Genomic DNA, 13483 nt, shown 5'->3' on the forward strand with positions numbered 1-13483 from the left:
GCTAGGGTGGGTGTTAGGAGAACAGGTAGGGGCTACATAGGTGATAGTTGATGGGAGCTTGGACCCCTGAGCCCCTACTTTTTGCTGGCCAGGTCCTGAGCTGGGGCTCCCAGTCATTGATTCCAGCCTCCCTAATGGGACCCCAACTTACCCCAGTTGTGTTCCATACCAGCTCTGACTGCCAGCCGTGATACCCTCCCCACTTCTCATCCCTGGTGTTATGTCCCCAAACACTGCCTGCCCCGTGGAGCCAGCACCTATGCCTTGTGGGGGCTGCCATCTCATTTAGAGGAAGACAGGATGCTTGAGCTCAAAGTTGGGAAGTCAGTAGTGAGCAACAGAGGTGGGATCTGAAGTGAGGTCTGTCTGCCTTCTCCACCATACTAGGTGTCCTAGCAGTTATAGGCAGGGCTCTGTCACCTGATGGCTGTGCGACTTTGGGTGGGTCACTTTACCTTTCTCTGCTTCAGTGTCCTCTTCTACAAAATAGGGGCAATCATAGCAAACTGCCTAGCAGGATTTGTGAAGAGTATACGGAATAAATGCCCATAAGGGGTCCAGCACAGCACCAGACACACAGCAGGTGATCAATACATGGTTGCTGTTCACGTGAATACAGTCGCAGGAACTTAACATGCTTCCTGGGGAAATGTACTTCAGGGTCCCGAATCAGGGGGAGGACAAAGGGAGCTCAGGAGAGATGGGAAGGGAGGAGAAAACAGAGGGAGCATCTCGAGTCAGGTCTGGAGCTAGATGGCCCTGATTTCCAAGCACAGAGCAGGTGTCAAGGGTACCAGCTCTGAAAAGGCTTGAATGACACAGTGCAGAACCACCAAAAGTTCTACAGTTAGAAAAGGCAAAGCCAGTGCCCTAAACCTGGGTGGGATGATTTCTCCTCCACAGGTGATAGCACTGACACTGGAGGCCTGAGGGAGCCTAGACAGCAGAGCACTGGCAGCCGGGAGCAAATTCTCAGGTTTCAGAAAGCCCAAGTCTAGGTAGCCCTTTTCAGGCCAAAGAACCTCCCTTATGTAATTTCCCATCTCGTCACACGGTGGCGATAGTGCACCACTGGGAAAATCATCTTTACCTGCTGTCTCTCAGTCAAAACAATAGCTAAGTACCAATGCCTGCTAGGTGCCTCTAAGAGCTCTGGGAAAATCCCTACAATTCTCTATGAGGTAGAGTCTATTCATATCTCCAACTTACAGGTGGAAATGTGGGCTCACAGAAGTCCAGTAGGACCCATATGATCACCCGACCAGGATTTGAACTCTGGTCTGTATGTCTCCCAGTCGGCCTGCAGCATCTGCCTGTCCTAGAATGGCAGCTCCAGGTTCTCTCTCCTGCCCCATCACTGAGCAGTGCTGCCTTTGTGGAGTAGACTGCCCTGGGAGTAGAATATTAGACAGGACAAGGAGGACTGTCACTTCAGCTTTTTCTTGTTTACCTTGTTTATCTCACTTATGTAGCTTTTGCATTGAAGGTGAGGTGATGGGACAGTTCCCATCCCTGGCATAGAGAGGATCTGGGCTGAGGGATGAGGCAACTAACACTGAGCACCTCCTTTGTGCCAGGCACTATGCCAACATTCATTCCTACATGAATTCAGCACACAGTAATGAAGAACCCACTGTGTGCTGGTTACAGGTGACACAGTACTCCCAAGCTTTTGGCACACAGCAGTAAATACTTACATATTTATTTTATATGTAAAGATATGTTTTTAAATATTTATACTGTAAATGAGCCCTCAGCTTAACAAGTATTTATTGAATGAAACACCTACCTTCAGCCTTAGGTACCAGTGTGACATTCAGGTAGCAAGTTTGGAGCTGCAGGACAAATCCAAGCTAGAGACTGAGACTCAGAAATTACTGGCATTTAGGAGGTGCCAGTGACCAGACGAGATCCCTCAGGGAGCCTGGGTAAACAATCAGCAAAGACAGGAAAAAGGGGAGGCATGCCCATGATGGGGCGGCACAGAGAAGGGCTTAGGAAAGAGGTAGGAAGGGACCAGACAAGAGTGGGAGCTCCAGGAAATCTTGTCGGTTCCAAAAGGGTCAACAGAGTCAAATGCTGCAAAGTGGAGCAACAAAGATTATGAAATACCACCGGTTTTGGCCAGAGTGGGACTGCTGGTGATCTGAAGCCAGACTTAAGTGGGATGAGGAGGGAGATGAGAAAGGGAGGCCAGGGTCAGTGGAGGCGAAAAGAGGCAGAGCCTGGCTGTAGAGGCGTTGAAATCTTTCTCTTAACAGGGGAAGAGACTACACGATTTGTGGGCTGCCTGGAAGGAGCAAAAAGACAGGAAGGCTTGGAGCTCCAGGGGAGCGAAAGGAGAAAGATGCACAAAAGCGGGAGGAAGCATTAGGGCGGGACCCAAAGCCCAAGAGGAAGGCTGGTCTAGTCTTCTTTTGTATCTCTGAGCGATGGGGCAGGGCTAGTGGCAAATTTTGATAAATAGGCGTAAAGGGCAACCGCTGTCTGGAACTGGGGCATGCCAGACATCGACAGCCTTTTCCCAGCGCGGCCTCACGCATAAGACATCCTTTTCTGAGGCTCCACGCAGGCAGAGCAGATCGCCCAGCCCACCTCCTTGCCTCCTGCTGATTGGCCCGCGGGAGCCACCTGACAGAGCCAGCCAATCAGAGGCGCTCTCCCAGGAATGAGGACTCACGTGTGGTGCAGGGCGGAAGATGAGCTGTTGTGGGACTCCGGGGCTGTGCGAGTGGCGTGGGTACAGCCGTTCTCAACCTCTGCGGAACTTAGAAGCTGAGGCCCGGCCTCCCCCAACCCCGCCCGGTTCCTGCCTATCCGGCTGCTACGACCCCAAGTCCTTTTTGCTAAATCTCCTTCTCTCCTGCCAGCTACTGCATCTCCTTCTCTCCTGCCAGCTACTGCGGCTAAGCCGCGCTATGTTCATCCCTGTACCACTGCCTTGACTGGTCCAAAGTGGTGATTTGGCGGAAGACAGACCCAAGTTCCAGTTATCATGTGACCTACGACAGGTGTTTAACATTGCTGAGGCCCATCTGTAAAATGGGATTCTTAATTCCTACTGAGGTGTTTTTGTGAGGATTGTAAAGCCCAGTGCCTGTACACCGTGAGCTCCCAAAAACATTGGTTATATTTTTTATGATTGTTGATATTTCTACCTTTCAGGAATTCACAATCCTCATTACACATGACCTTGTGTTAAGGCTATTTTTTATTCCTCTTCTCTTATTAGAATGTAAACTGCTTGTCCACGGGAATGTGCCTGTATGCCTTTTTAGTCTTCCAACTCCATTATCCCTTCACTTGGTCTGACAAGGGTAAATTTAACCTACAGAAACAGTAGCGGGACAGAGTATACAAAATCATGGAATATATAGCACGGAAAATATCAGCAGTTAGCTGGGGATATTCATAATGCAACAGTGATGTACTGGAAAAAAACATCTTAGAAAACTGCCAAGTACCAGCTCTGTGAGCTCAGGCAGATCTTGACCTCTCTGAGCCTCGTGAGAACAATAATCATGACTGTAACAACTGCAGGACTCACCATGTGCTAGACACTATTTGAAGCTCATATTAACATTTCAACAACATCACTTGACAGAGGACACACAGGCACAGAGAGGTTCTATTACTTGCTTAAGTTCACACAGCTATTAAGCGGTAGAGCAGTGGTTCAAGCGAGGCTTCTGGGCCAGAGGCCGTACCCATAACTTCACTGTGTGCTACCTCTTGGGCACCAGCACAGGCAGCTGGCACACTGAAGATCCACTACACAGAACTATGGAGAGGGCTAGGGCTAACAGGGCAAAGTCTTCTGCATCCAGAAACCAAAGGAGGCCAGTATGGCTGAAGGGTGGAGAGGCAGGGGAACAGGGTAGACAATGAGCCTGGACTTGCAGGCAGGTCCACATCTTGCATGGTGTTGTAGGCCACAGTGAGGAGCTGGTGTCAGCACAGTGGAAGCATGCGACTAGGTGTTCCGAGGGCATTTCAGACCCCTTGTTGCCACAGACCTGGGATGCAGAAGGCAGCAAGGGCCTCTCTCTTACTGTTAGCTTCAGTCCCTGCCCAGCCTGGAGATCCAGGGCCTATCATATCCCTAAGTCACCTGGCTGTCCCCCAGGGTCCCCTCCCTGGGCAGGGCTAGAGATGCCACTACCTTGAGGCCCCCTCAGCTCCTCCTCTCTGGTCTCTTAATTGCCTTAGGCTCATTAATATGACTAATTAGATAGGCCTTCTGAAATCACCTGCATCCTCCCATTGGCTACTATACAAACCCTGAGATGCCCTATTATTTAAGGCCTCTGCAAGTATCCCTGGGGCTTATTATGAACTCTAGACACATCAACTGACTCTCCAGACAAGGGGCCCAGGATTTGCGGGAGCAGGGAAGCGCTTTTGTTGACTGTCATGCCTTAGTTGTTCATCTCATTGGTCCTGTCTTATCACTAACTCCTCTGGAAACTCCCTGGCATTCTCTTCAGAAAATGTTGCCTGTGGTCAGGGGCCCTGTGCTATGGCTTCTCCCCTGCCTCTGCCAGCCTGGGGCCCAAGGCCAACTTCACATGCACCCTCTCTAGCACTTCCCCCCTTGACCTTTCATCTGATAACCTTTTCACCTTAGAACCCTGGAGGGGATCCAATCATGAGTGGAGGGTGCCCACTGGTTAGGCCCAAGCCTGGGCTCCAGACCCAAGGTCACTCAGCTGTCCTCAGCTTCCTTGAGCCTGCAGCCTCTCCCTTCCCTCTCACTTCCTATCTCTGGAGAAAACAGAGGTACTGGGTGGGACCTCTCTCAGTTTCCTTCGCTTCCCACGTAAAACATAGCTGAGGCCCCTTGCCTTTCCCTACGTGTCCTCTGCTCTGTGGCCCATCCATCCACCTATGACCCCATTCATACACCCTGCACCTCCTTGACCTCAGTGACTTCTCATTATTGTACCCTCAACTTTCTCCTCTCAACTGGCTTCTTCCCAAAAGCATTGTACCTATTTGAGGATTTATTCATTCAATCCACAAATATTTATCAAGCATCTACTCTGCACCAGGCCTTGTTCTGGGCATTGGGAACACAGCAGTGAACAAGTCCTAACTTCTTGGTACTTCCATTCTAGACAGTGAGAAAGATGGAGGTGTGGACCAAAAAAAAAAAAAAAAAAAAATCAGGCAATTAAGACTTTGTAAGTTGGGGGGAGGGATATATTGGGGGTTTGGGATTGACATGTACACACTGCTATATTTAAAATAAAATGCCTCTCCATTAAAAAAAAAAAGAAAAGACTTTGTAGTACTGGCATAAAGATAGATCTATTGATCAATGGAATAGATTGAGAATTGAAAAAGAAACCCATGCTTCTATGGTCAATTGATTTTTCGACAAGGGTGCCAAGACCATTATTCAAGAGGAAGAGATGGTCTCTTAAAAAAATGGTGCTGGAACAACTGGATATCCACATGCAAAAGAATGAAGTTGGATCCCTACCTCACACTATAGTAAATTAACTCAAAATAGACCAAAGTCCTAAATGTAAGGGCTAAAACTATAAAAGTTTAAGGAGAAAGCATAGGGATAAATTTTCATGACCTGGGTTAAGCAATGGTTTCTAAGATATTACCAAAAGCACAGCAACAAAAGAAAAAAATAGATAAATTGGACCTCATCAAAATTAAAAGCCTTTGTATTTCAAAGGATACTATCAAGAAAGTGAAAACACAACCTACAGAATGGGAAAAAATATTTGTAAATCTTATATCCAAAAAGGACTTGTATCCAGAATACGTAAAGCATCCTTATAACTCAACAACCAAAAAAGACATTACCCAATTTTAAAAATGCGCAAAGAGGGGACTTCCCTGGTGATCCAGTGGTTAAGAATCCGCCTTCCAGTGCAAGGCATGCGGGTTTGATCCCTGATCAGGGAACTAAGATCCCACATGCGGTGGGGCAACTCAGCCCACGTGCCGCAGCTACTGAGCACACAGGCCACAACTAGAGAGAAGCCTGCGCACAGCAATGAGGAGCCCGTGCTCCGCAGCAGAGGATCCCACAAGCCGCAACAAAGATCCCTCATGCCGCAACCAAGACCCAACACAGCCAAAATTTTTTTAAAAGTGGGTTCTGTTTAAAAAATAATAATAAAAGATCAAAAAATGTGCAAAGAACCTGGATAGACATGTCTTTTTTTAAAATTAATTAATTTTTTTTGGCTGCGGTTGGGTCTTTGTTGCTGCACGTGGGCTTCCTCTAGTTGCAGCAAGCGGGGGCTACTCTTCATTGCGGTGCACGTGCTTCTCATTGTGGCGGCTTCTCTTGTTGCAGAGCTCTGGCTCTAGGTGCGCGGGCTTCAGTAGTTGTGATGCGTGGGCTCAGTAGTTGTGGCGCACCGGCTTAGTTGCTCCGCGGCATGTGGGATATTCCTGGACCGGGGCTCGATTCTGTGTCCCCTGCGTTGGCAGGCAGATTCTTAACCACTGTGCCACCAAGGAAGTCCCTGGATAGACATGTCTTAAAAGAAGATATACAAATGGCCAATAAACACAAGAAAATGTGCTCAACATCACTAGTTGTTAGGGAAATGCACACTGACTGCTAATGGGTACAATGTTTCTCTTTAAATGATGAAAATGCTCTGGAATTAGATAGTGGTGATGGCTGCACAACTTTGTGAGTATATTAGAAACCACTGGGGAATTCCCTGGCAGTCCAGTGGTTAGGACTCTGTCCATGAAAAAATTTGTACACAAATGTTCATAGCAACATTGTTCATAGTAACCCCAAAGTGAAACCATCACTGATAAACAAAACATCAACTGATAAATGAAATGTGGTATATCCATAGAATGGAGTATTATTCAGCCATAAAAAGGAATGCAATACTGCTACATGCCACAACATGGATGAGTCTGGAAAACATCATGCTCAGTGAAAGAAACCAGACATAAAAGACCGCATACTGTATGATTCCATGTATATGACATAGCCAAAACAGGCAGATCTGTAGAGACAGAGAGTAGATGAGTGGTTGTCAGGGCCTGCGGGGAGGGAGAGAATGGGGAATGACTGACTGCTAATGGGTACAAGGTTTCTCTTTAAGTGATGAAAATGCTCTGGAATTAGATAGTGGTGATGGCTGCACAACTTTGTGAGTATATTAGAAACCACTGGGGAATTCCCTGGTGGTCCAGTGGTTAGGACTCTGCCCTCTCACTGCTAAGGGCCTGGGGTTCGCTCCCTGGTCTGGGAACTAAGATCCCACCAGTGTAAGGTGTGGCCAAAAAAACACACTTTTTTTAATTAATTAAAAAAAAAGAAAGAAACCACTGGATTGTACATTTAATTTTACTTTTTAAATTTTATTTTTTGGCTGCACCACATGGCTTGTGGGATCTTAGTTCCCCAACCAGGGATTGAACCCTGGCCCCCTGCGGTGGAAGCTCAGAGTCCTAACCACTGAATCGCCAGGGAATTCCCGGATTGTACACTTTAGAAGGGCGAAGTTCATGGTATGTGAATTATATCTCAATAAAAAGAAAATAAAGAAATAAGTAGGGAAAAATCAGATAATTTCAGAGAATGGTAATTGCTATAAGTTACCTCAACAGGAAGATGTAATAGAGTGACCTTGGGTCAATCAGGGGGTCCTCAAGGTGAGGGAGAAGCCAGGTGAGCCTGTCTGAAGAGGCACTCTTGAACTGATAGATGGAAAGAGCCCTGGCAGAGCTGGGAGGGGAATCTTCCAGACACAGGAACACAGGCCCTGAGGTGGAATGGTTTACACAAGACCAAGTCCCTTCTGCCTTTAAAAAAAGCCCTCCCTCCTAGCCCCTCTCCAACAGTTGCTGCCTCCTGTTCTACACAGATACGTGTTTTCCAGTCATGGTTTGTTTTTTTTTTTTCTTTTTTTTTTCCAGTCATGGTTTTTGCCTAAGGTCTTCACCTGATGTGAAATCTTTCCAGATTGTTCCGAGCATAGTTGGAGTTAAGGGTACAAATTCCCAGACCTTTAACTTTCATCTGAACTCCTTGCTCTGCCTGAGAAAACACCTCTCTTTAGTTCTTTCAGATGGCTTCCCACTCATGAGAGAAAAGCCACATCTCACCCAGATGAATCTCCCTGAATGGGCACCTCTGGAGAGGAAGGTGCTGGAGAGCCCTCAGAGCTTCCCAAGGACTTACTTCACCCAGTAAACTCAGGGCAAGGCTTTGGCCTTGTCTGTCAGTCCTACAATTGGAACCCAGCAGGGGGATGGTTGTCATGGGGATGCATATTAACATGCTGGTTTTAATTGAGAAGTGGAGTCAAATCTTTTCCGATTGAAAGTCAGTCTGAGTGCTGCTTCAGCAACACATATACTAAAATTGGAACACTACAGAGAAGATTAGCATGGCCTTTGTGCAAGGATGATATGCAAATTCATAAAGCATTCCATATTCTTATATTAAAAAAAAAGTCAGTCAGTTGGCTGAGGGATTTGATGATGGGGCCTGGTTTTGGCATTTCAGATACATGAGAGACGTTTTCTATAAATTGATAGAGTTGAATCTACAGCCCCAAGGTTTTGATTAAGATGTATTTAAAGCACACATATAGTACACCAAAAATTATATTATTTGTAATATATGACTTAAAATTAGATACCGACTTTCAAAGATGAGTGGGTATATACATATTCTCTTGAAATTCTTTTCTTATAAATTTATTTACTTATTTATTTTTGGCTGCGTTGGGTCTCTGTTGCTGCGCGCAGGCTTTCTCTAGTTGCAGCGAGCGGGGGCTACTCTTTGTTGCGGTGCGTGGGCTTCCCGTTGTGGTGTCTTCTCTTGTCGTGGAGCACGGGCTCTAGGCACGCGGGCTTCAGTAGTTGTGGCACGTGGGCTCAGTAGTTGTGGCGCACGGGCTTAGTTGCTCCGTGGCATGTGGGATCTTCCCCGACCAGGGCTTGAACCCATGTCCCCTGCATTGGCAGGCAGATTCTTAACCATTGTGCCACCAGGGAAGCCCCTCTTGAAATTCTTTAAAGGGGTACTTGATTAAAAAATTTGGAAGAGTGGGCAGTCCAGTGGTTAAGACTCTGCACTTCCACTGCAGGGGGCCCAGGTTCGATCCCTGGTTGGGGAACTAAGATCCCTCATGCTGCTCTGCACGGCCGAAAAAAAAAAAAAAATTGGAAGACCATCCACTTTACTAAACCCTTACCCCAGAGTCTCGTCCCTGCCTTTATATTACCTGACCTCCTTTTAGTGTTTATTGAATGACTGCTGGGTATAAACTCTGAGCCACCCCATCACTTGCCAGAGCAGGACCTTTTATAAGCCACTGCTTCTTTCTCAGCCTCTGTTTTCATCTGTAAAATAGGATAATATCCTCTTTTTGCAGGGAGAAGATGGGTGGTTGGGTGTAAAATGGTAACCCTTAGGCAGGCAGAAGGTAGAGCCACTCTCCCGGCCACAGGCTGCAGACCTCCCCCTTCCTCTGACTGCATCCCCCCAGAGCCCAGCATTCTTCAACTTCCCCTTCTTCCCCTGGGAATCAGTACGTTCAGAAGTGGTCCTCTGGAGGCTAAGGGTACATCTGAAAAATCAAGTGCCCAGAGAAGGAGAGGTTTGGGGTGGGGGAGGGAGACTGACATGTTGGGCTGGGAAGCCTGGTGGCATCTGAAGGAGGTGTCTTGTGAGCAGCTGCTCTGTGCAGGCCCTGTCTACATTCACATATTTAATCTGCACAACCACCCCATTTGTGAGGCTCAGGGAGAGGAAAGGACTTGCTGGTAAGTGGCCCCGGCTGCAATTTGAACCAACATCTATCTAAGTCCAGATCCTATAGGCTCTCTTACACTTTCTGAAAGTGTTGTCTGGCACAGAGACTTGTGTGTTCCCCAAACGTCCCTGAATCCTTTTAGGGATGGTTTTGCACAATCATTTAGTCCACAATTTGAGCTATAATTCTTCTGTCTTTTGGAGACACAGACTTAGAGAAGAGGGGAGGGGATAGATGAAGCATTAGGAAATGTTTCCCAGCACTTACTCCGATCCTCACAGTCCTGGGCTTGGTCACTGGAGGTCAGAGAAGCATATGCGCTCTGTCTTGTATAAGGGGCTCACCAACTGGCTGGGACCAGAAATGTAAAGCCAATAGTTACTGCAGGGGCTCATTCAGGGAAAAATGACTGCCTGTAAGGGTGGAATCAGTGGAGACTGCCAGGAGGAGGAATCTTCTAAACTGGGCTCTGAAGGATGAGTAGGAGTTTGCATGACAGGGGAAAAAGCAGAGGGACCAGCATGAGTGCAGGCTGGATGGGATGTGGCCTGTCCTGGCACAGTGAGTATACTGGGCAGCTGGGGAAGTGATGAGGGCAGGAGGGCAGGGATTAGTGGGCACTACACACAGGGCTTTCAGAAAAGAATGTTTGAGAGAACAGTTGAAGGTGAAAATTTGAGTCCCTGCGGTGGGGGCTAGGGCTGGGGCTACAGGGTCAGGTTAGCTGACAGAAACCTGGCATTTTGGGTAGGAAGGAAACTACTGGAGGGCTGCATGGCTTCAAATGTGGCCTAATCTTCCTCGATCTTAAGTTCCTGATCCAGTTCTGGGGAAACCACTTGGTGAGAGAGAAAGAAAACAATTCTTGGACCCATCACAGGGATGGTTGTGGTGTTCACCAGCAGCGTTTGGGACTAATCACCAAAGGCCTCCAAACCTGGCTGTTTCATCAGAAAGCAGATGCTGCTCCTGTCCAGTGGGGATGAAGAGCTTGCACTGGGAGTTGGGGTTGGGAGTCTGACTTTGAATAGGTCACGCTTCCTATCTGGAATATGGGGGTAACAAGAGTGCCCATCTCAGGATTAAATGAGAGAGTGTCTTACAGAGTAGCTGGCACAGAAGAGAAGCCACACTGTTATTGTAACCTAACAGTCCTAGCATATCCCAAGGCAAGGCCCTTGTGTTTCTAGAGGAGGTATCAATCTCTTCTGGACACTGCTGGCAGAGTGAGCTTTCAACTGCACAAATGAGATTCTTAACCTGCTTCTTAACCTTCCATAGCTCCCTGCTGCCTTCCAGATAAAGCCTGAATTCTTTAACTTGACCAAGAAAGCCCTGCACTGTCAGGCCCCTGTGGCTTTCCCCATCTTCGTCTGAGGCCTCTTATTGCACTCATCACCTCTACTGCTCCCGCCACGCACTACCCTCTGGCCACACTGAACTGTGGTCAATTCCTCCAAAGCCCGGTATTTCTCTGGGCTCTTCTGCTGGAATCTCTAGCTCATCCCCTCCTTTCTAAGCTATTCCTGTGAGTCCTTCTGGACTCCCTCTGGATGTCACTTCTGTGGAAGACCTTCCCTGTCCCTGAGGCCACCCCAGCTCCCCCAGCTCCCCCAGCACCTCTGGCTTCTCTCTCAGTACTCAGCTCTCTACCTTGTTACTTCTTCTCTGCCTTTCCCACAAGGCTCTGAGGGGGAGCTCAATAATTATCTGCTGAATTAATGAATGAAAGGGGGGGGGCAGTTGTAAGAAAAAAGAAGTACACTGGTGGAATGTCTCGACAGGTATCTCCTTCAGCAGGTTAGGAGTAACAGTAATTTACAGATGAAGAAACTGAGGCTAAGGTAATCTCACTTTGCCTGCCACTCAAATTCCTGAGCACCTGTGGGCAAGACACTGTGCTGGGCCTTCTCACAGACAGTACCTGGAAGGCGTGCTGGCTAAGAGCAAGGGATGTGAGGCTGATCACACCAGGTGATAGGACTCTGAGACCTTGCAGAAGGGCTTAATCTTTTGGACCTCATTTCTTCACAGGGCTGCTAAAGGGTTAAAAGAACTCATGCGGGTCAAGTGCCCAGCATGATGTCCAGTACACAGCATAGACTCAGAGAGTAGTTATTGATGCTAGTCTCTGTCTTAAGGATGGGAGGCACAGGCCCAGAAAAGTTCCCTGTGCTGAGACAAGGAGGGCCAGCCACAGCCCTATCCCTCCTTCCCCCACTTCAGAAGCCAGTGTCCTTGTGAGAATATTGGGTCCTGTGGGTTGCCCCAGCCCAGATCTGGCACACATGAGGTGGTTGGCCAGTGCCTGCTAGATAGGAAGGCTCCAGTGGGGGCTACTGTGAATGAGACCTCTGCAGCCATATTCCACTCTAAGAGGCAGGAAGGGACCCTTGAGTCATTCCAGGAAAGTCCAAGAGGTTTTCTCTGGGATTCCAGTCTTTTCCCCGAGACCATCAGTAAGCTGTTCATCCCCAGCTGCCTGTCCCCCTTTAGCCCCTACTCCTATTCCGTGGGGCCTGGGAGGTTGGAGAGCGGGGTTCCTCTAGGGCAGGGATGTGTAGAGGTCAGCCCTGGGGGGAACCACTGTCCCGGCCCCTCTTCACACCTTAGCACCTTTATTTAACTGTTTCTTCCTAAGGCCTGGGGCTTCCTAAGGCAGGCATCTCATCCTTTGTTTACCCAGCACCCAGCAATACTGCCTGGAATGCAGGAAATGGTTGCTGAATGAAGCGGTGAAACACATTTCAGCATTCATCAAGTGCTTAGTCTGTATAGGCCCCTAACACTTACTTTCACCTTGCAAGGATCCTCACAGCCACCCTGTGCATTGGAAGCCACAGGTGAGGAAACTGAGGCCTGGGGCTGTTAATCGACAGGCTCAAGGCCATACAGTGGCAGCTCACAGGCCCTCAGGATGGTCGTGGGAAAGTAAAGGGTTGAGAGTAACCTTGAGGAATTGGGGCAACTGGCAGGGGGTAACTGTCAGTCAGAAATGATTGGCTCAAATTATTAGGTGGGAAGAAGGAACCAGTCAGAGCTCCCCCACTGAACTGCCTAGAAGGGACTAGCAGGAGTCACTCCTTAGTAGAACAAAGGGCAGGTCCCTGTAGGGCAGTACCCTGGGGTGTAGACCCAGCTCTTCTCTGGCTGGTCCTAGCACACAGAACACTGCCAACCTGACTTTGCACCTGGGAACAGTCAGGTACCTCATTCTCTTCAACAGAAGGAGGCCCTCTGGGGTCACGATGTTCCCCTCATCACTCTGGTTCCAGGGGGCACCTTCCTTCGGAGACAGCCTGCTGCTCTCTTGGCAGGGACTGCATCCCAGCACTTAGGTGTGGTAAGGACCTGTTGTGTATCTCCTTGGCTGGGCTGTGGGCCTTGGAGGGCAGGAGGCTAAGGGTATCCTGAGCTCCAAGACAACTGGGGCCAGTTTTGGGGTGAAGGTTGGAGAAGGCCGAAGGATGAAATTTAGGGAGCTCCGCGCCAAAGCCAATACCGCGCAGAGCAACGCCAAAAGTGGCCTTTCTCCCAGGTGGGCTCACGGTTAACAGATAGAAGGATGGCGGGTAAACACTCCACTGGGGCAATAATTATGCACATTTACTAAGCCCTGGGAGGAATGGTAGTCACGTGGCTCTCGAGGGCGGCGCCCTCAGCTTTGAGATGGAGTTAACTCTAATCACAGAAGGCTTTCTGGAGGAGGCGGAATTTTTATG

The 13483-nt window shown here is 48.5% G+C and overlaps 1 non-coding gene across 1 annotated transcript; it reads left to right on the top strand.

Annotated features, from left to right (window-relative positions):
* Positions 1 to 8333: 8333 nt before the first annotated feature.
* Positions 8334 to 8439, top strand: LOC118893675. The gene has a single exon (XR_005019533.1). It is a non-coding gene; the product is annotated as a U6 spliceosomal RNA (small nuclear RNA).
* The last annotated feature ends 5044 nt before the right edge of the window (positions 8440 to 13483 follow it).

The sequence above is a fragment of the Balaenoptera musculus genome, chromosome 3 (assembly GCF_009873245.2).
Source record: "Balaenoptera musculus isolate JJ_BM4_2016_0621 chromosome 3, mBalMus1.pri.v3, whole genome shotgun sequence".
Lineage (NCBI taxonomy): Eukaryota > Metazoa > Chordata > Mammalia > Artiodactyla > Balaenopteridae > Balaenoptera > Balaenoptera musculus.